Raw genomic sequence first — 25197 nt, forward strand, 5'->3', positions numbered from 1 at the left:
ACTGTCTGAGCCACCAGGGAAGTCCACAAGTTTCAGAAACCAGTACACAATTGGAAGGCCTACCCAAGTAACAAGATGGAGCTCTGATTAGGATGGTTCACTAAATGACTCCAAAGAGAGAGACAGAAGACACTGTTGATATGTATTAGACTTGTAGCACAAGCAAAAATTAAACTTTGTTGTATTAAACCACTGAGATTTGGAGGACTGTTACGATAGCATCAGTTCAGTTCAGTTCAGTTCAGATGCTCACTCATGTCCGACTCTCTGAGACCCCATGAATCGCAGCATGCCAGGCCCCCCTGTCCATCACCAACTCCCGGAGTTCACTCAGACTCATGTCCATTGAGTCCGTGATGCCATCCAGCCATCTCATCTTCTGTAGTCCCCTTCTCCTCCTGCCCCCAATTCCTCCCAGCATCAGAGTCTTTTCCAATGAGTCAACTCTTCGCATCAGGTGGCCAAAGTACTGGAGTTTCAGCTTTAGTATCATTCCTTCCAAAGAACACCCAGGACTGATCTCCTTTAGAATGGACTGGTTGGATCTCCTTGCAGTCCAAAGGACTCTCAAGAGTCTTCTCCAACACCACAGTTCAAAAGCATCAATTCTTTGGTGCTCAGCTTTCTTCACAGTCCAACTCTCACATCCATACATGACCACAAGGAAAACCATAGCCTTGACTAGACGGACCTTTGTTGACAAAGTAATGTCTCTGCTTTTCAATATGCTATCTAGGTTGGGCATAACTTTCCTTCCAAGGAGTAAGCATCTTTTAATTTCATGGCTGCAATCACCATCTGCAGTGATTTTAGAGCCCCTCAAGATAAAGTCTGACACTGTTTCCACTGTTCCCCCACCTATTTCCCATGAAGTGATGGGACCAGATGCCATGATCTTAGTTTTCTGAATGTTGAGCTTTAAGCCAGCTTTTTCAGTCTCCTCAGTAGTACTTTACATAAAGATTATAGGTAATTCAAGTTTTTCCATATGTTTTGTACTTTCAAAATGCTCCGAGTAAATACGCACATTTATGTTTACGTTAATGGCATTTTATGGAGAACCAAAGTCTGAAACCTGGAATCAGTCTGAGATTTTATTAATTTATCCATTCAGTATTGATCGCATGCTTCCATGTACAAACAGCAGTCTGTGTGGTTAGAGTTATGCTTCTGAACCTGGGTGCTGTTTTCCCAAGGTTCAGTTAGATGTGCCAATGAAAGTACAAGCATCAGCAATCTGCAAGCATCAACAGCAAGCATCAACATCTGTTTATCACCTTTACACCAGCAAATGACAGTTAGGTCATGACTGTTTCTAAGAATTGTATGCATTAATGATTATTTACCTAGTCTTTCTGAAAATAAGCTTAAAACTTCCATAATATTTAACATTGACATGTATTGCTTTGAATTTATGTATTTTTAATTATGTTTATTAATATTATAATGATTATATGCATTAATAAATATTCATTTAGTTTTTTATTATTTAATCATTTATTTAAACAATTAAAAGCTTTTACAAATATAAAAATCACTACTACAGTGTTTATAATTATACCATTAATAGTAGAAAAATATAAATGAAACACAGAAAGAGATAAATGTGTCAATGAAGATAGCATTAAACAAAAAGAACCAGGAGTATTAGGTTAATCAAATAGAAACATACAATGATATAACTTATAAGCTATGATCAATAGGGAAGGATATAATAGGAAATATTTGTCACAGAGCATGGCAATTCAAGATAGTGGGGACAGGAGTTAAACATGAAAAAGTGTACTACCTTCTCACGTCAGAAACATCTAAGATGCCTACGCTATTACAGGGAATACATTCGAAGCAAAAAAACTGGGGCAAACATAAAAGAGAATCTGATTCAAAAATGATTTTAAACCAATGGGCACAGGGATTAAATCATTATGTTTAGTTACAACTGTATAATATATTGCTTTCTCAAGTTTGATGTTTGGACTTATACATTATATCCAAAAAATACTAAACTGTTCATAGTTTAAATTAAATACAAATACTACATTATTTATACTAATAATCATTAAGAAGTGCTAGAGCAGTGTGTGTTTATCAAGATACAGCTATTAAATATCAGAATAAAATAGTCTTAGACATCAAAGATATAACACAAGAAATATCTGGGCATTAATCCTAAAATGAGTAAAATATTTGAGACATCAGGGAACTTTCAAGGCACTTAGAAATGAAGGCCATAATCTGAAACACAAAATTATCAAGATGCAAGAAAATGAATAAACAATTTTTGATGAGTATTGGCTTCCTGATCTTTAGAAAATATGTTAAAATAACTGTGTGTATGTGTGCGTGTGTATGTGTGTGTGTGTGTGTGTGTGTGTGTGTTAGTTGCTCAGTCATGTAAGACTATATGGGATCCCACGGACTACAGTCCACAAGGCTCCTCTGTCCATGGAATTCTCCAGGCAAGAATACTGGAGTGGGTTGCCATTCCCTCCTCCTGGGGATCTTCCTGACCCAGGGATAGAACCTGAGTCTCTTGCATTGGGGGTGGACTCTACTGTTTGAGCCACTAGGGAAGCCCAAAATTATAACTATTCAATAAAAATACAGGCAAATGGAAAAACCCTATCACCAAGCTGGTCTTGGTTTCTAAATTTTAGAAACCTTAAGTAATAATTGCCCCAGTTAACAAAATCAAGGGTTAAACTATGGCCTGGCAGCCAAATCCAGTCCATTCCTATTTTTGTCTGGCCCCTGACAATGATTTTTATATTTTTAAGTCAGTTAAAAAAAAAAAAAAAAGGAATATGCAATGGAGACAGTATATAGCCATGAAACTCAAAATATTTACTATCTCACCCTTTACAGAAAAAATTTTGCTAACCTCTGAACTAAACAATTCATAACCAGGTAAATCAGGTCACAGTGGCAGCTCTAATCCAAATTCTAAAGTGTGCCATGGTATCACAGTATATTACAACTAGAAGGAAGCCCTAACATCATCTTTCTTCTGCATCACGTTACAAAGGAAGTACCCAGAAATTCCAGTCTTCCTGGCCTGCTGCTGCAGCTAAATCACTTCAGTCGTGTCTGACTCTGTACAACCCCATAGACGGCAGCCCACCAGGCTCCCCCATCCCTGGGATTCTCCAGGCAAGAACACTGGAGTGGGTTGCCATTTCCTTCTCCAATGCATGAAAGTGAAAAGTGAAAGGGAAGTCATTCAGTCGTGTCCGACTCTTTGCAACCCCATGGACCACAGCCTACCAGGCTCCTCTGTCCATGGGATTTTCTAGGCAACAGTACTGGAGTACCATCTCCTAAACTCAAGCACTTTACATCCCATCACAACACTGGCTCCCTTTTCTTCTGCGGAGTAATTTGAAAATAAAAGAGAGGTATAGTAGAGTAAATATGCTTTCCTCCAACTCTCCAGAGCCCTAACAGTCAAACTGACCAAAATGAGTTACTGATAACCATAATTGACCAGCTCAGCATCAAGGGTCATTTCTATTTTCTCAGCTTCATCTCCTTCTACTGTATTCACATATCCTCCATACCAAGCAAATAAACCTACTTAACATTCTTAAATAAGCATCTTGTTCTTTTTGTCCTGAGGACCTTGGTTTATGCTATTTCCTTCCTGTGGACAAATCCTCCCTTCTCCACCTATCCAAATTCCTACCATCTTTCATGGCCCAATTCAACATTCATGACACTTTCAAAAAGTTTATAATTCTAGAGAAAACATAGGTCAGGTTCATTCAAAAAAGTAAAAAATAAATATTCCCAAAGGTGTAACAAACAAAATGTTATAGAAATTCCAAAGAATAAAATGTTAAGGGAAATGTTAGGTAAGGCTTTGGGCAAGCCTTTGAATAAGATGTTAATGGACACAGGAAAAGAGGGTATTAAAGGAAGTGGAAATGGAATGACCAAAGGTACAAAAGGAGCAATTTGTTATGGCAAAGATTCTCACCATTTTTTTTGTTTCCCTAGATATGGTTCTAGCCAAATGATGGCATATACAATGTTCTTAATTTCTAAAGAAACTGAGCTACCCCAAAAGTGAAATAAGTTACAAAAAAATCACAGATGTAATATGCTGGTTAAGGTAATCAGTATTCAAAAAGTAGACAGTCTATACCTTCTTAAAGTTTTCCATTAGCCTTAGTAAACAACAACAAAAAATACAACATACCTGCTAAACCAAATATAAATTCTGTGCATTTAAGGCTGAATCTGTCATTTTCATAACATTAAGCACACCAAAAGAACTGAAATTTTTCACTTTTTGATTATTTTAGCTTCCTTTCTATCGAGTAATTTTATTCCATGGATGGCAAATTTTGAATGGCTCACTCCATACCTAGGGCCCAGTAGATGCTATCTATATACTTTTTGAATTGATATTGGAATAGAATATACATTTCACTGAAAATACTCATTCTAATTATTCAGAGTAATAGAAAGTGGAGAGAAAATAAGTAACACTGATGGAAAACAGTAAAAAATGAGGCCATAAATAAACTATTACTTCAAAATCTTCCTTGAAGTAAATAATCTATTAATATTTACCAGCATCTCAAACCTTTATTGTAGCCTTTGTTATAACACTACACACACATCATCATCAAGACAGTCATTTTTGCTAAATATAGCTTAAGGGAGAAAAATCACATAATTTGATACCCAGAAAAATGCCAGTGGTTCACCTTTGTATTCTTCACAATTCCTAGCACATAGTGGTGCTTTCAAATCATTCATTGAGTTGAACAGTCATAGAGCAAATGTTTATTCTGCTGTCCATATAAGTTCATTATATTTCATAGGTATGAGTCATCAGCTCTGACAATAAAAGCAGAATTTATACCACTACAAATCCTTGACATATTTCAAGAGCTCTCAGAAACATGAAGAGATATCCAAGGATATATTCCCTAAATTACACAAGTATAAGAAGATATACCCGTTCACTGTTGTAGATTTGCTATATTTAGATGGCCCTTGAATTGAATTATTCAAGCATATACCAATACAGCACTGAAGGGGTCCACATACTTGCTCCTGACAGTCTGGAAACAAAAGCTCCTATTCAGATAAAAGATGACAGGCAACAGGAATCTGACAGGCCAGTAATTTACTTCCTTTTCTGTACATTGGAACTTGTAGGCCTCCACAGTCATTAAGCAAAATTAGTTTCATGATGTCAGCCAAAAAGCCTCATGGGCAATAGTTTTATGTCATTAAAAAACCCACCATCCTCAATCTGTCTGAATTTGTGTTCGCTCATTAGAAGCCTCTCAGTGAATCAGCAGAGAAGTTTTTTTCATTGCATTCTTGCTCTATCAATGCTTGGTGTGGACCCAAACTATAACAAATTCCTATTCTCCCTCTTTCCCTACACTTAAAGTAATTTAGATATAGTTGAAGAAGCTAAATATCAAACAGTCTAGCAGTTCTTTACCAATAATGGAGCAATTTCAAAGATACAAATGTGGTATACAAATATTTAACAAACTTAAGAATCAAGGGTCAGATAGAGACATCTTCATCTTCCATCTCTCCTACTCGTTAATGTCTGAATCTGCCACTCTCTCTCACACTCTGCCTTTGTAAGTGCTATTTTCCCTTCAGCTTGGTTAGGATCGCCTCCTTGAATCTGCCTTTGTCACCATAGAAGTCTTCACTACTTTTCCCCAAAAGGACTCGAGCAATCCTTCCCCTATGTACTGTCTACATATTTTCATTACCTGCTTCTCAAATTGGGTATTAACTCGTAGCCTGTAGTCAGAGACTGAACACACCTTGGCAGAGCTAATATTCAGCTGGTTCGCACCACTATAGCCTTAAGGGTTGTGCTGAAATACTTCTGTAATATGGTCTGGCAAACAGTCACTGCCCTAAACGTCACCAACTCTAAGATAACTGCTGATGGCCCAGTCTCCCTACTATCATCACCACCACCACCACTCTGACTCAGCAACAAAAGCAGCAAAGCCTGATACAGTGTAAAGAATGGAGGGGTCCTTCAAAACCCTGAGTTTAGTGCTATGGCCATCTTGATTGGCTGATGCCTGTGCTGTAGTGACTAATAAATACTTTTATCACTCTTGCTTCCTTGTACAAAGCCTTGTATCCAAAGCATACAGTAGACCTTTAACGAACTGTTAATTCTTTATTAAAATAATGAATTAATTAATAACCAGCTCTACTCAATGACCCAAGACCAATGGGTATGTCATCAAACGTATGCAGACAGTAATCAGACTGACAAGAAAAACCCAGGTCCTTAAGTATAAGATAGGAAAAGTTGTCAAGTATGCCTATTTTCTATGCTTGCTTTCAGCCACTGATAAAAATAAACACTTAATTTGACAATGTGGGCAAAAATCTTCAATGTATACTTCATAGCGCATATGATTCAGGGTTGTAGTTTTTTTTAATATTACTAAACAAAGTCCTTATAAAATGATACTCTCTATAAAAATATGACAAACAATGATCACCGAATTCTAATCAGTATCTTGAACAGGAAGACAGGTATCACTAAGGAAGAACACAAGTAATTAATTCAAATGGAGAGGAAAAGGCAAGAATAAGAAAAGTCGTTAATTATGAATCACAAGTCTAATTACAGACTTTGCCAGGGGCTTCAGATACTTCCAATTAGTTTTACTTGGTGTATTAATTAAAAATAGAACATCATGAGAGAACTTTCTAATCACAGGAATTCACTGAGCATGTAAAATCAAATTTTAAGTTATCTTTCTAATTTAATAATTAAATATTCAATAATATATGATAATTATTTTGAAAGTCATCAATAAAATATACATCACATTAAAGTCAAGTTACTCAGAACACTATTAAGGTAGTAACAGAATCTTTAAAAAATCCACAAGGGAGATGTATAGCTGAAAGAAGGATGAATATGTAACTTTAATAAGAAATCTGAACTTTAAATACTGATACCCCAATCATTTTAGGCCACTTACTTTCTAGTAGTAAAATCATCTTTCAGTAATGCTATAGGGAGTTTCAGAGAGCTATAAAATTTAAGTATTAAACATAATAATGGAGAGAATAATAATAACCACATTTTCTAAAAGAGAAGCTTAATTATTTAATTTCTACATTGTCCTATTAATCTAATGTCAATTTTTAGTAAAACAACGCTGTTCTACATACACAACTGCTAATGAAAAATTCTAGAAGGTAACAAAATCACAAATAAGAAGCATCATGTAATATTTAGAACAAATCAAGGAAGACCAGCCTGACATTCCATTATTAAATTAGAAACAAGGAAAGAGAAAACAAATACTAATTTTAATTTAATAAAAGCTTTTGAAGTCTTACTAATTCTAATTTGAAACAACCATGTAAATTATCTTGGATATTAGCACAACCATATGAACTCAAAAAGCAAATGTATACAATGAATAGGTTAAGTAATAGTAACTGTAGCTACCACTTATGGAGTAACTATAAATAATATATGAGACAGAATACAATGTGATTTACATAGATTGTTAATTCTCACAACCACCTTGCAAGGCAGATATCATCCCTACTTTACTAATGATGAATCTCTGCTAGAAATAATCTTGTCAAGGTCAGCTAGTAAGTAGCAGAGTAAAGATTCAAACCACTATTATAAAGGCCCTGTGCTGGCTGCTATACCCCACTGCCTGACCAGATGAACTGAATGAATTAAAGTAAATCAACTTAGCACTTTAGTCCCATGGTATATTAGCTCTCCTAAATGGATGAAGTCAAGACTATGGACCACTATCCCAATAGATACAACCATCAAAATACCTAAGGAAAATAATATAACTGTGTAATTATATTTCCAACCCTGATTTAGGAAATCAACAGTGTTTCCAGTCAGCTTAAAAGTTGTCACAAAATTCTGTTTTCATTAAACTCACTTTGATATAAATAAACTAATAAAAAGGAATTTTTAAAAAACTTACAAACACTTAAATGCAGACATAGCAGAACGCTGAAGGGGGAAAAATCAAGTAAGAGAATATAATTTTTACACGTTTAGAATCTTCTGTCAAGAAATTCTAGGACTTCCTGGTGGTCCAGTGGTTAAGAATCTACCTGCCAATGAGGGAGACACAGGTTTGATCCCTGGTCTGGGAAGAGTCCACATGCCATGGAACTGAGCCCGTGCACCACAACCACTGCGCTTGCACTCTAGGGCTGCAACTACTGAAGCCTGCACACCCTAGAGACTGTGCTCTGCAGCAAGAGAAGCCACCTCAAAGAGAAGCCCTCACACCACAACTAGAGAGTAGCCTCCGCTCGCAGCAACTAGAGAAAGTCCTCCAGCACAGCCAAAAATAAAACAAATATTTCAAAAGGCAGCTATTTTGCATATCTCTCTTCCCAAAAAATGACCCTAAATAAACTGATATGTATAAAGTTACTACATACCTAACAAATGCACATAACACACGTCTAATGAACAGTAAATGGTTTTGCTAAATGAAGATGAAAAGTGAAAATGGGGAAGAAAAAGAAAACTAAGGGAAAAGAGCTGACTTGCCTCCCAAGTTCGTTCTCACATGAACAGTTCAGTCGCTCAGTCATATCCAACTCTTTGCAACCCCATGGACTGCAGCATGCCAGGCTTCCCTGTCCATCGCCAACTCCCGGAGTTAGCTCAAACTCATGTCCATCGAGTCAGTGATGCCATCCAACCATCTCATCCTCTATCACCCCCTTCTCCTTCTGCCTTCAATCCTTCCCAGCATCGGGGTCTTTTTCAATGAGTCAGCTCTTAGCATCAGGTGGCCAAAGCACTAGAGCTTCAGCTTCAGCATCAGTTCTTCCAACGAATATTCAGGACTGATTTCCTTTAGGATAGACTGGTTTGATCTCCTTGCAGGTACAGAAACAGTACCTGCTGGTAAAGTTCTTCATTAAAAAACAAACCACCTCAAAATACAACTCCCCTGAGAGAAATCTCCTCATACTGTGCCCTAAGAAGTATCACCTATCTCCTTACATCCAAATGCCACCTTCCCTTATCCTGAACAGAGGGATTTTCAATCCCTCTACATTCCAGAGCATACTCTTTAACTTTTCTGTTTCTACTGGTTTTATGAATCAAATATACTGTTTAATCAGCAAAATGAAAAATGTTAAGTTGTTTTGATATAGAAGAGCCCTGGTGCAACAAGGATACCTTATAGTACAAAGCAATTTGAATTTTCTGAAAAGCATAGGGATCCTTCACAGGGATGAAGCCATCTGAAACGTACTTTTCAAAAATCTTTGTTACACAAGTTACTTTCCTACCTTTTCATTTTAAAGAAATCACACCTTTAACAAAACCTGTATTATTTACTACTCTTTCATCTTGTTTGTGAATATCTAGAATAATCTCCCACATCTTATGTATCACCTGCTGATTCAAAAATCATCTTAGAGCCCAATTTCTTTACTTAACCTAATAAAACTTGCTGAGCTTGCACACGGAAAGACTGCACGTGGTATATTTTTCCTAGCACACCAATGTCTATAGATGGACACGCTGAGACCAAGGGTGACCTCCTCTCCCCACTACACCAGACAGCTATCCTCTAACTTGAATATGCTACTATTTTACATATGAGTTTGAGAAGAAAATTTGCTTACCTGTCTTATTTACTAAAACTATAAATTTCTAAGGACTGTACTGATTTCTTATAACAACACTATGCATACATCTCAGAAAAATCAAGCAAAAATTTGTAGATCCTATCACACTTTCAAAAAGATCAGCCACATAACAGTTTTAAGCAGTATCTCATTTCTTTAGCAAACTACAAATGGTGATTTCCCTTTCTTTGATATGCACAGACAGTGCAAATTATAATCAAAGGCTAAATGAAATGGTTCTAAATGAAATTCTTGCTTCTTCCATAGAGTACAAAATCCAGGAATCTTGCTATTTCAAGCTATTATTTACCTTACAAACCACATTTAATTAGAGTTTAGTATATAGGGCTTAATTATAGTATGTTATTTGTTGCATTTTAAAGTTATTAGAAATAACAAAATCTTTCCTTCTGCTGACATTCTAAACTACATTTTTAACTCCACTGTGCATAAAAATTTGTAACAATAACCTTTTATGTCTTAGTGGGTTTTCGGTTGCTAATACCATTGCATACCTACTTGTTGAAATAAATCCTTTTAAAAATCGCACTGCCAATTCTTCTTGGCCTTAGAAAAGAGACATGTCAAAAACTCAACTAGAAAGCAAATAAATCAAGAAACATTTGAAATGTTGTTAAGCGATCCTGAAGACCAAATCTGGGTCAAACTACAAAAAGATCCTGGATCTCTGCTACCAAGGAGAATTCTGTTAATTCATTCACATACCAGTCATAGAAAAGAGGTCATCAACATGTCCTTAGCCAAGCAAAACATATTTGCTGAGATGGACTGTGTGCAAGTCGGAGGATTTTGCTTTCCCCCCTTCATCTTTCCTTGATCTTCAAGAAACAACTGTAGGCCAGCTGAGACTGTCTTTTCTTGACCTGTTTCTAAAGGGATATAACTGCTTAACCAGGCCTTTCCCAAAAGTACTGCAGCCCTCTCCAGTGCGTTACAAGTTATATTAGCAGTGAATTAACTGTGTTCAGTTAGAAAACAGGAAAGAAGGAAAAGGCAGCCTGTAATACTGCTGAGAATCTGAAGTAATACACACATTTTCCCCAAAGAAATAAAAGTAGCTGAGTATCCACGTATTTCAAATGGAACCTCAAAGATCTAGGGGCATCCACGGTAAGGCCTTCCCACAAGTAGCAAACATCTATCAATCCTCTGACAGTTCCTGGCGTTAGCATTCTCCATGGACTTCAAAGTCATAAGAGAATGGGAGTCATATCTGAAGAGCGCAATGAAGAATAAAAGGTAAAAGAGTTCAAGTATTAAGATAAGGAGAAATTAAAGAAACTATCTAGAAATACATATATATCCCAAGATGTACATAACTTGATAAAAACAGCAGTTATCAAACATCTTCACATAGACAATTCTGTATCTTCTGGGAAGAATGGCAGATAAGAGAAGCTATTTCCTGACAACACATTAGGCCACAGTTCCCCACATCAAACATATGCAGATAAAGGGGTTACCTGTAAATATTCTGGACTATATGTATAGAATAGAAACTGTTCACTGCCAACCCAAGGGCCAACTCAACTCTGGACACACCAGCAGGGACCTCTGAGAGGGTTGGTTCGGTCTAGAACCTTCATAAAAGATTTAATTGGCTTTGAAACAGGGTATTAGAAACTCTTGGAAAAGCCCACACCCAAGAGACATCAAAACAGGCCTGTTTTAACCAACCATATGCAGATCTGTGCAAAATGCTAGTTTTCAATCCTCAGTTAGAACTACCACACATCTAAAAACAAAACAAAACAAAAACAACCACCAGACTTTTCTTCCTCTACAATGAATCAATGAATTTCTTTGAGTGTGTATTTTATTTATGAGTTTGCTTGTTCAGGCTCTGCTAGGTGGCATGTGGGATCTTCCATCTTTCTGCAGCATGCGGGATATCTAGTTGCATCATGCGGACACTTAATTGTAGCATGTGGGATCTAGTTCCCTGACCAGGGATTGAACCCAGGCCCCCTGCATTGGGAGCATGGAGTCTTAGCCACTGTACCACCAGGGAAGCCCCTCAGTGAATTTCTTTATTCTATTTCCTTGCCTGGCAAGTGAATAAACTCAGCTTTCATTTTGTTTGGTTTTGTTTTTTAGCCCCAGTGGCCTTTGCTTTATTTTTTGACACCCCGATTTTTCAAGGGTAGGCCTTCCCTTTCCTCCAGCAAAAGCAAATCAGAACTGGCCTGGGAGTTAGTGCTGGTCACGGCAGGGTCTGCCCTAGCCATCAGAAATACAGGCTGGGAAGCTCATCAACCATCTGACTGATGGTTGCATCATGCCACTGGTGTACCTGAATTCTGCCAGTCAATTAGAACTACCACTTCAGCAACACAGTAATCCTGTGAGTACTAAGTGATAGTGCTGATAAGTAAGAGTTTAGGAGTTAGGACATAATTGATTTTTAAAGACAAATTTCCTTTATATCCTTGTTCTGTTTGTCATGTGCTGATACACAGTACAGATGTCAAAGAGATGAGAGAAAATCATTTTCTTTAATTTTACGCATTTGGCTGTGCTGGGTCTTTGCTGCTACACAGGTTTTTCTCTAGTTATGAGGGCTACTCTCTAGTTGCAGTGCTTGAGCTTCTCACTGCAGTGGCTTCCTTGCTGTGAGGCATGGACTCTAGGGTGTGCAGCCTTCAGTATTTGCAGCTCCCAGGCTTGAGAGCAGAGGCTCAGTAGTTGTGGCGCATGGGCTAAGCTGTCTAATGGCATGTGGGATCTTCCTGGACTAGGAATTAAATTCAAGTCTCCTACACTGGCAGGCAGATTCTTTATCACTGAGTCACCAGGGATGCCCCTCAACTATTATTAAGTAACAGTTCTTTTTCTGTCAAGGACAGGCATTCCCCCTACTATTACAAATGGCAAAAGGATAGGGGTATTGCTGGAAACCCTGGGACATCACGTTCACCAACCTAAGACTATCTACCTCCAAACACACAAAACTTCTTTGAGGGTCTTCTGTGTTAGGTGATTTTAGATTGAAGGACATTTGTCAAATTTAAAAAAAAGTTTTATTTAAACAATACAAATTAAAAATACCATTTGTTTTACTAGGTCAGACTCCATTCCTCAGCACATCCCAAGCTTTCCTTTCCCCATTCAGAGAGACTATTACAGAAATTCTATAGAACTTGAACAGACCAAAAAAAAAAAAGTTGTGTAGATTTTTAAATTAAGGGAATGACATGATGAAAAATCATGTTTTAAGGAGATTAAGGGAAGGAGAGGATAAGTTGGGAGATTCAGAATGACATACACTTCCTACTATATATAAAATAGATAATTAATAAGGACCTACTGTATAGCACAGGGAATTCTACTGAATACTCTGTAATGACCTATATGAGGCAAGAATCTAAAGAGTAGATATATGTATATGTATTAATATAGCTGATTCACTTTGCTGTATACCTGAAACTAATATAACACTGTAAATCAACTATACTCCAATCAAAGTTTTTTTAAAATGAAGATTAATAAAACAGCAAAACAATCTAGGGCTGCCGTTGTGAGATAATGGGAACAAGCAGACCAACTCAACATGAGATGCTAACTGGTCCACACAGAATGAGACAACGGGTGATAGAATAGTAAAGAAGAACTGAACCTGACATTACCAAAAACTTTTCTATTACAAATTTAGTTCATCCTGGGAATAAGGCAGATGCAAGTTATTATTTTCTTCATTTGTCTGATAGAAGAAGGGGAACTTTAAGAGCTCACTTGTGAGGTCCTAAGATCTTCATTTTCTAACAAGGTCACAGAGTGCCTGAAATTCAACCACCAGGAAATCATCCTTTCCAATTACAATGTCCTAAGGCCCCGGCATTTTCTGCCAAAATGCCCTAGATGGAATAACTTCAGAATCACTCATTTAGCCATTCTTGATGGCAATTAGCTTGTTTACCTGCTTTCTTCATAAGCACCCACCTCTATCCTCACCCCTATCAACATAAAAAGAATCAGGGCAAAAACAAGGGTCCAAGAACCTAATTTTAACTGACCTGGATGTGAGACCAAAAGAGATTAAATGCTTTGCCAAAATTAGTACTGAAACCAGAATCGGAGCCAAGAATTTCAAACTTCTAGTCTCAGAGCTTTAAGATAACCTTCATATTTTCTCTGCCCTTGGATACAATAAAACATTTAAAAATTTTTTTTAAACTTCCTACTGTAATAACAACAGAAAAAACAGAGTTTTCAAACTAGACTCCACCCTCCTTTGTTGTTGTTATTTTAACACATTAGTGGGTAAGAGTGGTAATACACACAGCTAATAAATCAAAGAAGATATCAATCTAAGTTTCCTTCAAGGACTCCTTGCCACAGTCAAGACAAAGTTCTGATACTACTGCCTAGGAAATAAGGCCCTTAATATTTGAAGCCCAACAATCTTTTTCAACCTCATCCTTTACCACACTACTTTCCACTTCCTCGTTTACCACCATATCTGCTGCTGAATGAATACAGATTCCCAGCGTTCAACTATTCTCATACCTCCATCAGCTCAGTTCAGTTCAGTCGCTCAGTCACGTCTGACTCTTTGAGACCCCAGGCATGGACTGCAGCACGTCAGGCTTCCAAGACCATCACCAACTCCCAGAGCTTGCTCAAACTCATGTCCATTGAGTCGGTGTCATCCAACCACCTCATCCTCTGTCATCCCCTTCTCCTCCTACCTTCAATCTTTCACACCATCAGGGTCTTTTCTAATGAGTCAGCTCTTCCCATCAGGTAGCCTAAGTATTGGAGCTTCACCTTCAGCATCAGTCCTTCCAATGAATATTCAGGACTTATTTCCTTTAGGATGGACTGGTTGGATCTCCTTGAAGTCCAAGGGACTCTCAAGAGTCTTTTCCAACATCACAATTCAAAAGCATCAATTCTTTGGCACTTAGCTTTCTTCATGGTCCAGCTCTCACATCCATACATGACTGCTGGGAAAACCATAGCTTTGAATAGACGGACCTTTGTCAGCAAAGTAATGTCTCTGCTTTTTAATATGCTGTCTAGGGTTGCATAGCTTTTCTTCCAAGGAGCAGGTGTCTTTTAATTTCATAGCCACAATCATTATCGGGAGTGATTTTGGAGCCCAAGAAAATAAAGTCTAAACTGTTTCCACTGTTTCCCCATCTATTCACCATGAAGTGATGGAACCAGATGCCATGATCTTAGTTTTTTGAATGTTGAGTTTTAAGCCAGCTTTTTCACTCTCCTCTTTCACCTTCATCAAGAGGCTCTTTAGTTCCTCTTCACTTTCTGCCATAAGGGTGGTAACATCTACATATCTAAAGTTACTGATATTTCTCCCAGCAATCTTGATTCCAGCTTGTGCTTCATTCAGCCTGGCATTTCGCATGATATAAGCTAAATAAGCAGGGTGACAATATACAGCCTTGACATACTCTTTTCCCAATTTGGAACCAGCCCATTATTCCCTGCCCGGTTCCAAGTATTGCTTCTTGACCTGCATACAGATTTCTCAGGAGGCAGGTAAGGTGATCTGGTATTCTCATCTCTTTAAGAATTTTCCAGTTTGTTGTGATCCACACAGTCAAAGGCTTTCGCGTAGTCAATGAAGCAGAAGTAGATGTTTTTCTGGAATTCGCTTGCTTTTTTGATAATGCAACAGATATTGGCAATTTGACCTCTGGCCTTTTCTAAATCTAGCTTCCACATCTGGAAATTCTCAGTTCACGTACCACTGAAGCCTAGCTTGGAGAATTTTGAGCATTATTTTGCTAGTGTGTGAGATGGATGCAATTTTGAGGTACTGCAATCTTGCGGTAGTTTGAACATTCTTTGGCATTGCCTTTCTTTGGGATTGGAATAAAAGTGACCTTTTCCAGTCCTGTAGCCACTGTTGAGTTTTCCAAATTTGTTGGCATATTGAGTGAAGCACTGTCACAGCATCATCTTTAAGGATTTGAAATAGCTAAGCTGGAATTCCATCACCTCCACTAGCTTTGGTCATAGTGATGCTTCCTAAGGCTCTAGGTGAGTGATCACACCATCATGGTTATCTGGGACAGTAAGATCTTTTTTGGTATAGATCTTCTGTGTCTTCAGGATTTGTCTGTTGGCTCAGATGGTAAAGCATCTGTCTGCAATGCAGGAGACCGGGGTTCGATCCCTGGGTTGGGAAGATCCCCTGGAGAAGGAAATGGCAGCCCAGTCCAGTATTCTTGCCTGGAAAATCCCATGGATGGCGGAGCCTGGTAGGCTACCGTTCATGTGGTCGCAAAGAGTCGGACATGACTGAGCAACTTCACTTTCACTTTGTGTGTCTTCTTGCCGCCTCTTCTTAATATCTTCTGCTTCTGTTAGGTCCGTACCGTTTCTGTCCTTAATTGTTCCCATCTTTGCATGAGATGTTCCCTTGATATCTCTAATTTTCTTGAAGAGATCTCTAGTTTTTCCCATTCTACTGTTTTCCTGTATTTCTTTGTACTGATCAGTTAGGAAGGCTTTCTTATCTCTCCTTGCTATTCTTTGGAATTCTGCATTCAGATGGATATATCTTTCCTTTTCTCCCTTGCCTACTGCTTCTCTTCTTTTCTCAGCTATTTGTAAGGTCTCCTCAGACAACCATTTTGCCTTTTTGCATTTTTTTGTTGGGGGTGATTTTAATCACTGCCTCCTGTACAATGTTATGAACCTCTGTCCATAGTTCTTCAGGCACTCTGTCTATCAGATATAATCCTTTGAATCTATTTGGCACTTCCACTGTATAATCATAAGGGATTTGATTTAGGTCATACCTGGATGGTCTAGTGGTTTTCCTTACTTTCTTCAATTTAAGTCTGAATTTGGCAATAAGGAGTTCATGATCTGAGCCACAGTCAGCTCCCAGTCTTGTTTTTGCTGATTGTATACAGCTTCTCCATCTTTGGCTGCAAGGAATATAATCAATCTGATTTCGGTGTTGACCATCTGGTGATGTCCCTGTGTAGAGTAGTCTCTTGTATTGTTTGAAGAGGGTGTTTGCTATGACCAGTGCATTCTCTTGGCAAAACTCTGTTAGCCTTTGCCCTGCTTCATTTTGTACTTCATGCCTACATGCCTGAGGGCATTCTATTTTTCTTCATAGAACACTTTTCCCCTGCCACTATGGCTACATTGAGCTCATGTTCTCTCTTAGAAATTATTTCTTGACATCCCTCCTTCTGGACCCTGAAACACATTCCTCCCCTAACCCACACCAAGTCTGAATTAGGCTTGCTCCTTTATGCACGTCTCTACCAAACGTCTTAAAAGGTATTTCAATTCTCAAACTTAGTGAATTAGTTTAGCACATTATATTAATAGGTACTAAAATAATTATTAATTCCCAGTTTTGTGTTCTTTCTGCAGAACAGGATTCAATCCACTCCATTAAGATGTACAGCTAAGGTTTTTTCCCCTTCTTGTATTTTGGTTTGTTATCTAAGAATCTTCAGTATATTTCCTATTAACTTGACAGTTTTAAACACATGTAGAATGTAGTAATTAGATTCTTAAAAGAGAATCCAACTGAAATTAAATACACATGGAAGCTTTCCCACATAAGGCTTGATGGGTCAATCTGACCAAAAACTGAACCTTTTATGAATATTCATAATTCTGCTTTAAAAAGAACTTCACTTAAAATATTCTTTGTATCTATTTGGAAAATGCATTCCTACAATAGCTTCTGAATGATCAAAAAGTTGAAGCATGAAACCAGTTTGCATCATTATTTTAAATAAGAGTGACACCCACATTGCAGTAGGAAATATCTGCCTTTGGAATAAATGCGAGTTAAAACTCGCATCATCCAATTCCATGTTTCCTTGATGCTTTTAGAAAGGATAACTGCTAAAAGATACATCAGAATCTGATAACTATGCTCTTCAGAACCCTGTTCAAAACTTTCCTACTAGGGATTCAGGCTAGGGCTGCATGACATTCCAAAGTCAACAGTGTAAAACAGAAGCTTCAAACAAACCACCCCCCAAAACTACACCCACCTATAGGCTGACACTGGTGACAAACCCCAAGTCTGTTGCAACCCCGCATTCAAAATAGTTCTTATAATAATGCTAAGTGGAGGGCCTTTCCCAAATCAACGGTTCTAATAAAAGCACAAAATGTGATCTAAGATAAAATAACTCATTCGAGTGTCACTTTTCTCTTCAGAATGACTTTGGCCAATCTATTTAACCTATTCTGTCTGCATGTGTGAGTGCTCAGCCACAAAGTCATGTCCAACTCTGGTGAATCCATGGACTGCAGCCTGCCGGGTTCCTCTGTCCATGCGCTTTTCTAGGAAAGAACATAGGAGTGGGTTGCCACTTCCTCGTCCAGGGGATCTTTCTGACTCAGGGACTGAACCTGTCTCCTGCATCTCCTGCATTGGCAGGCAGATTCTTTACTACTGAGCCACCTGGGAAGCCCATGTGCTATCTACTTATTAAGGTCTAAATGTAGTCATTGTAAAATTACTATTACAAAACATTTTCTAAGCCATTTGGTACACCTAAAGTCCATTACTCTTATTCTAAAACAGAATTACTACTCACTGAAGGAAACATACTTAGAATTAAACATTGTAAAATACAGATCAAAAATAAAAATATTAGTCAACTTGAATCAGAAGGTTATATTCTAACAAAATGATAAAGATATGTCAGTGAACTCACTCTAATTGTAATAATGTGGGATTTCCTTTATTTACCTCAGGGGGATACGGAATGTAGCAAATAAATTAGGGACTCGAAAGATCAAAGTGAAAGAAAATACAACCTAACTAGACTTGAAATTGCATTCTGAAGAACAACAACAACAAAAACCCAAGCTCATAAAGTATTGTATTTTTGCCCTCTCTTTCACTATTCCCTGCTGCCAGCTGCCTGTTTTAGAAGTTCTCGTGCAGAGAAAATAGCAACAATGCCATTTTCCTTCCAAATGCAATCAGGTTTTGGCAAACTTAAGTCAGTATGTCAGTTAAAATTAGAAACTCAACCCAAAATGTGTTTGGCAAATATCTACTTAAGTATTGAGTAGTTCTCCTCTCTTAAATGGTATTGAATTTCCCATTTATCATTTTTAAATAAAACTAAAAATCTGCACATGTAGCTGAACAAGTAATAGCTTCCAAATTAATAATACATTATGCAAGACTCTTTTATAAGCATTCACTGAGAACAAAATTATGCCATTTTGGAAAGAGAATTCCTGTGAGACTGGTCCTTAGTAGCTATGATATTTCAAAACACTGCTTTTATTTCTATATAAACACTATTGTGACTCCTTTATAAGTTGGCAGCCAACTTTGCCAAAGGCTTAAACAAATTGTTTTCATCAAATAAGTGTCTTCATTGGACCCTCCACCAGATCCATTCAGAGTATTAAAACAGGCCTACATAAATAAAGTTTTATTGAAAGTTATGTGTTGCCATGGCTACTTGTGATCTACAGAGTTGAACAGAGACATGAATTGTGACAGAGATAATATGGCCCACAAAACCTAAAATATTTACTCTCTAGCCCTTTGCAGAAAAAGAAAATTACCTCTACCAGAACTTTTTCAAATAAACGGAATAAAATTCTCTCACCATTATCTCTGCAATTTACTTGTCTATGAGACGAAAGCAACACCGTACTTATAGGATGTCTTAAATGCAACTGACTCTTTAATATTTATACTATGTGGAAACTCATTTGTATAAGATACTGTTCTGAAACACTGAACCAAAGCAGAGTTGACTCAGCAACTCAGATGAATCTAAAATCTTCTCAGACTCAAAAGGCAAAACACAAAATGTCTACACCCAGCACCACCCTAATTACTATTACTCAGCATTAAGTATGGTATTGTCATAGGAAATTCAATAATGACAGAAGCCAATTTGTGTGCCATTGTTTCTGTTAAAGGATTCTCAAGGGAAAAAAAAAAATATGGCTGTATGTAGTTAAAACAAACACACTTTAAAGTTTTGCAAACAGAATAATTGGTGTTAAATTTTCAATGATACTGTCTTACTGAAAAGCCATTTTTAAGTTTCCAAGTGAAAAATCCAAGAGCTAAACCCAGATTAAACTGTCAGATACTTAGATATTCAATAAATACCTGGTGAATAAAGAGAAAGTTATGCGAAGCTCAGGCTATTGCCTTCATTGCCATTATTTTTGTATGTTTCAATTTTCACTCTCCTCCGTTAAGGATCCAGACCCAGCAAAGAAAATGAAGTCACTCAGTCGTGTCCAACTCTTTGAGATCCCGTGGACTATAGCCTACCAGGTTCTTCCGTCCATGGGATTCTCCAGGCAAGAATAATGGAGTGGGTTGCCATTCTAATCCAGCCCTGACACTCCCCAAGACCACTGTCATAGGAAGACTATCTGGGACTGGGTACTGATACTGCCTCAGTCTGCAGAGGAGATGGACCAAAAAAACCCACCAAAAAACCCAAATCACATTGTATGAACACTATTCACAGAAAACCCTGAGGCCTGAAAAACACATCATTTTTTCCTAGTGATAGAAGAGACATTCAGATGCTATCTGGGTCTCTGGTCTCACAAAACTGCCTTCTGAAGTCAAAGTCCAGTGAGTAATAAACGGCATTTAGAATTTTCAAAAGACTGGGCATAGAGCAGTATATATAAATAAGGAAGGAGCCTAGGTTTTGGAATGAGTCAGAAAGACCACTAGTTTCATGACTCTAGCAACTATTTCCTATGTGATGCACTACTTAACCTCTCTGAGCCTCCATCTCTGCATGAGGATAATGATGGTGCTACTTTCATGGGATTATTATGACGATTAAAGGAGATACCATAGGAGGGCCTAACCTCTGGAATGTAACAAATAATACACAATAGCAACTAAACATATATAGGACCATAGGTCAGGCATATATTCCTCATAAAACCCATTAGGTAGGTACTATCATTAAACTTGCTCAAGGTCACAAAATGAGCAAGAGCTAGAGCCAGATGTCAGGCCAGGAAGTACGGCACCAGCATCCATGCTCTTAAGTACCTCATTATATTGCAGTTATTATTAGAATGAGCATCCCAGATATTCTAAAGGATGGTTCTACGTAAAACAAAGTGTTTGAAACCCTTCTATATCAACATTTGAATTATAATAGATTTTTAGCTTGGGAACAGTCCTGCTCTGTTGCTAGCACAAAGCTAATACTACGGTCACAGCTCAGTTTCAGTATCTGTGTAGGTCACGTAACTTCAGTCAGAGGGGGAAGAAAAGTTCCAAAACTCCAGAACATTTAGGCTGGCTTTTAGAGAACAGAAAAGGCAAAAATCAAACACCTCCTCTCCAAAAAATTACCTCAAAAGGGATTTGAATGGCACCACAAGAATTAAAGATTCAGCACTAGAAGGGTCCTCAGTTTAATTCTTATACTACAAAGTGGAAACCAAAGCTAAGAGAGAAGCGTAGCTTTCCTCATGGCTATAGTTAGTCATCCTTCGTGTTGGACCATCTGCAGGACCACTTTTCCACTATACCGCTTTGTCCAGATTCCTACTGAACTCAGTGCCTAATTAATGCAATACCTCATGTATAGTTTGTTGCACAATATAAAGATACTGGAAGTTAGTGGTAGGGAAAGAGTCTTTTACCAACATTGTTTAAAGAATCCCACCTGAACAAGACATAGTCAACTTGTTGACTCTGAACAAACTGCAGACATGTTGCTGCTGCTGCTAAGTCGCTTCAGTCGTGTCCGACTCTGTGCGACCCCATAGACGGCAGCCCACCAGGCTCCCCTGTCCCTGGGATTCTCCAGGCAAGAACACTGGAGTGGGTTGCCATTTCCTTCCCCAATGCATGAAAGTGAAAAGTGAAAGTGAAGTCGCTCAGTCATGTCCGACTCTTAGCGACCCCATGGACTGTAGCCTACAAGGCTCCTCCATCCATGGGATTTTCCAGGCAAGAGTACTGACATATAAACTAGTAAACATTCCTAATGCACTTCTAAATTTTTACTATGTTCTCAACATAAGCTAAGCTGCCAACAAAAATTATCTTCTTCTTTTATTTCCGACAAGAAAACTGCCATTAAGTTCTGATGATACTCCTCGTAATCTATTCTACAAAGACACTGACCCCTTAAATTAATAAATTATATTTTTAAAAAATTCTTTCTTCTTGAAAACACACACACATCAACACCTTTTTCAGTTTTTTAAATTAATTTTTATTCAAATATAGTCATAGTCATTGTACAAAGTCATGTTAGTTTCTGTTATACAACAAAGTGAATTGGCCGTATGTATACATATGTCCTCTCTTCCTTGGATTTCCTTCCCATTTAGGTCACCACAGAGCACTAAGTAGAGTTCCCTGTGCTATACAGTAGGTTCTCATTAATTATCTATTTTACACATGGTATCAATAGTGTATATATGTCAATTCCAATCTCCTAATTCATCCCACTGGCCCTTCCCCCACTTGATGTCTATATGTCCATGTCTCTATTTCTGCTTTGCAAATAAGACCATCTATCCCATTTTTCTAGATTCCATATCTATATGTGTTAATTTTTTTCTCTTTCTGACTTACTTCCCTATGTACATCAATACTTTTAAAATAAAGTGATCATATACTTTACCATCCTCTCAGATAACTGGATATTCATTGCCAAGGTGTAAATACACTTAGCTTGCTCTGAAAACAATTTTGTAAGGTAGAAACTCCCTCATGATAAGCTATGCATACTCGTCTTCAAACATATCTTACCTTTGGTTTCATGCAAAACAGATGACTTCGTTGTTCAAATTCAGAACAATAACATAAGGGAAGTGATTTATTACTGTTAGTAGCTGAAGTTTTCAACTCCTCTTTTGCCACTCTGACTAATGTTAATGCCTGTGGTCTCCTCCTCTAACAGAACTGAAACTTATAGTTCAAATAGGGAGCTAACTCTATAGTGACATACTCTAGCAGCAAAACTTAAGATGAAACAACTAAAGCAAAAAAAAAAGACACTATTCAAAAGGATGTCTTTCAAAAATTACTTGGAGAGCCTTATGGGAATCCTTGAAAATCAAAAAACAATTAACTTCAGTGGGAAAAAAGGAAAAATTCAACTAGTAGTGATTAAGAGAAGGGGACAAACCACACATTCCAAAAGAACAACTATGAAACTTGGGGCAAGATTCAAAGATGAGGATTGATTAATCAAAAGTGACCTCAGTATTTTGGTGCCAGAGCAGCTATGTAGACAAGCACTTCTCTGACAAACCCAGAAGCCAGAAAATAGTTTGTTGATGGGAAAAGGAGATAAGGTCAGTTTATCCCCTGGAAGTGAATGTTAGCAAGTGGGTATATTTCATATATCTTAAGTATATGCAGCTGGAGATAAGTAAATTGAAGATGCACAATTTGAGCCTCTTGCTGGGGTTTAAACACATGAAAATGTTAAATGAGGAATGTGGGCCTTCTGAGTAAAAGCTAAAGCCTCACAGTGACATATATGACATGCTAACATACAGCTAATGAAATTCACTTCTGAACCCTTTAGTGTATTACAAATACCTCTTCATATAGTTGCAATAATCAGTGCTTACCTCCTTGCCCCCTGTTTAAAACAAATTCCAAATAAAAGACAGAAGCTTCACACTGGGACCTCATTTCTAGAAAGATATAATTTAGTACTATGGCAACAAACTCCAGAATGTTTATCTGAAATCTTCTCTCCCTAAATCAAAGAATGTTTGCAATTTGCCTTCTCTGAACCATATCTACATTAAACCCCCACTTAGCTCATATATCTTTATCTTGACACATCTTATATTGATCACTTTTCTCTTTTAAAAAAGATTTATTTTATTTATTATTTACTGATTTTTAGCTGCACTGGATCTTTGTTGCTGCATGAGGGCTTTCTCTAGTTGTGGCCAACGGGGGCTACTCTCTAGTTGCGGAATGTGGGCTTTTCATTGTGGTGGCATCTCTTGTTGTGGAGCACAGACTCTAGGCACACAGGCTTCAGTAGTTGCAGCACGCAGGCTCAGCAGTTGCAGCTCACAGGCTCTACAGCACTGGCTCAGTAACTGGTGCATTGGCTTAGCTGCTCCAAGACATGGGGGATCTTCCTGGACCAGGAATCAAACGCATGTCCCCTGCATTGGCAGGTAGATTCTTAACCACCAGACCACCAGGCAAACCCTCACTTTTCTGTTAAATACATGTAATATTTCTATTTCCACATTCTCCTTTCCATTAATATTATTTTCACCCTCTGTTCTAGATCTATTTTGAAGTTTTAATTCTGAATCTCCAAGTTAAAAATGTGACACTATCAAAATAAAAAATTCTCCATCAGACAAGATAACTGCCTTCTAAGTATTTCAATACGAAAAGTGCTTCAGTGATGTTTTCTGCTTCCTATCTTTTATAATTGATCCACAATATCAACTTAACCTTCTTCACACTTTCCACCCATTTACTTTCTTTTACCTACTATTTTTATTTAGCCATACCATTTATAAGCTTCTATAGGAGAAATTTTGACCCTCATTTTTAAGATTCAAATTTCTACCTCTGGAGGAAAAAAAATAATTTGTGGACTGAATCAACTCTGCCTCACTAAATAGCTGTGCAATCTTAAGACAAATTGTTTAACCTTTTTGAGACACCATTTTCTTATTTGTAAATGGGAGATAATGTCACTCATCACACAGGGATGTTTTTCAAATTAAAGAAAAAGAAATGTAGCAAATGTAGGATGATAAGTGGTAAACAACATTTAATAAACTGGTGCTTATACATAAAAAATGTGTTATTATCAAAGTAATTATCTCATAGGCCATTACAGAAATTTGCTACCAAAAGCTCTGGATGTACTTCCTAATTCTGGCCTCAATTCAGGGACAAAATACAAATCACATTACTGCAATTTTAATGGTGAAGCCATCAAGTGGAGTGTGTAATGGAAATATGGGCTATGATATCTGGGCAGAAAGGAGCTGGAACACAGGACCAGGAAAGCCAACTCTCAGGGTTTACTGTGTCCTAGAATCCCTGTATGTATCGATATACCCTTGAGGGCAGTACAATCTTGACTGTAAAGGCAAGGTTACAGTACATGTCAAGCAGAGAGCTGCTATATTTCATTTAGTCTCCCAATTTCAAGCAGAAATGATTAGTGCGAGTGTGCATTCACTGCTGATTTGAAACATGGAACAACAACCACAGTGATGATATTGAGAGATGTTAATTTTGCAATTAATATTTGAGACTTACTCCATACCAGTATGCACACTATGCTAAGTGTTTCTATTCATCATTAACTCTACCTATCTATCTAACTACCTAACTCTACCTATCTCTAACAATCCTATGAGGTTGGATACTTTTATCCTATTTGACAAACAAAACTAACCAAAAAACCCTGAAGCCTAGCAGAGCTGAAATTCAGACCCAGGTAACAGTGAAAATTTCAAACATCCAGTAATGTAAGTTATGTGCTGACAGTAAGATACCTAATATTTCAGCAGTCTGAGCTATTTGGGTATCTG

At 37.6% G+C, this 25197-nt stretch overlaps 1 protein-coding gene across 2 annotated transcripts in view; it reads right to left on the reverse strand.

Moving 5' to 3' along the window:
* The window catches only part of PEAK1 (pseudopodium enriched atypical kinase 1), a 324301-nt gene that overhangs the window by 267496 nt on the left and 31608 nt on the right, over positions 1–25197 (reverse strand). The gene's annotated exons all lie outside the window — the stretch shown is intronic.

Source organism: Capra hircus, chromosome 21 (assembly GCF_001704415.2).
Source record: "Capra hircus breed San Clemente chromosome 21, ASM170441v1, whole genome shotgun sequence".
Lineage (NCBI taxonomy): Eukaryota > Metazoa > Chordata > Mammalia > Artiodactyla > Bovidae > Capra > Capra hircus.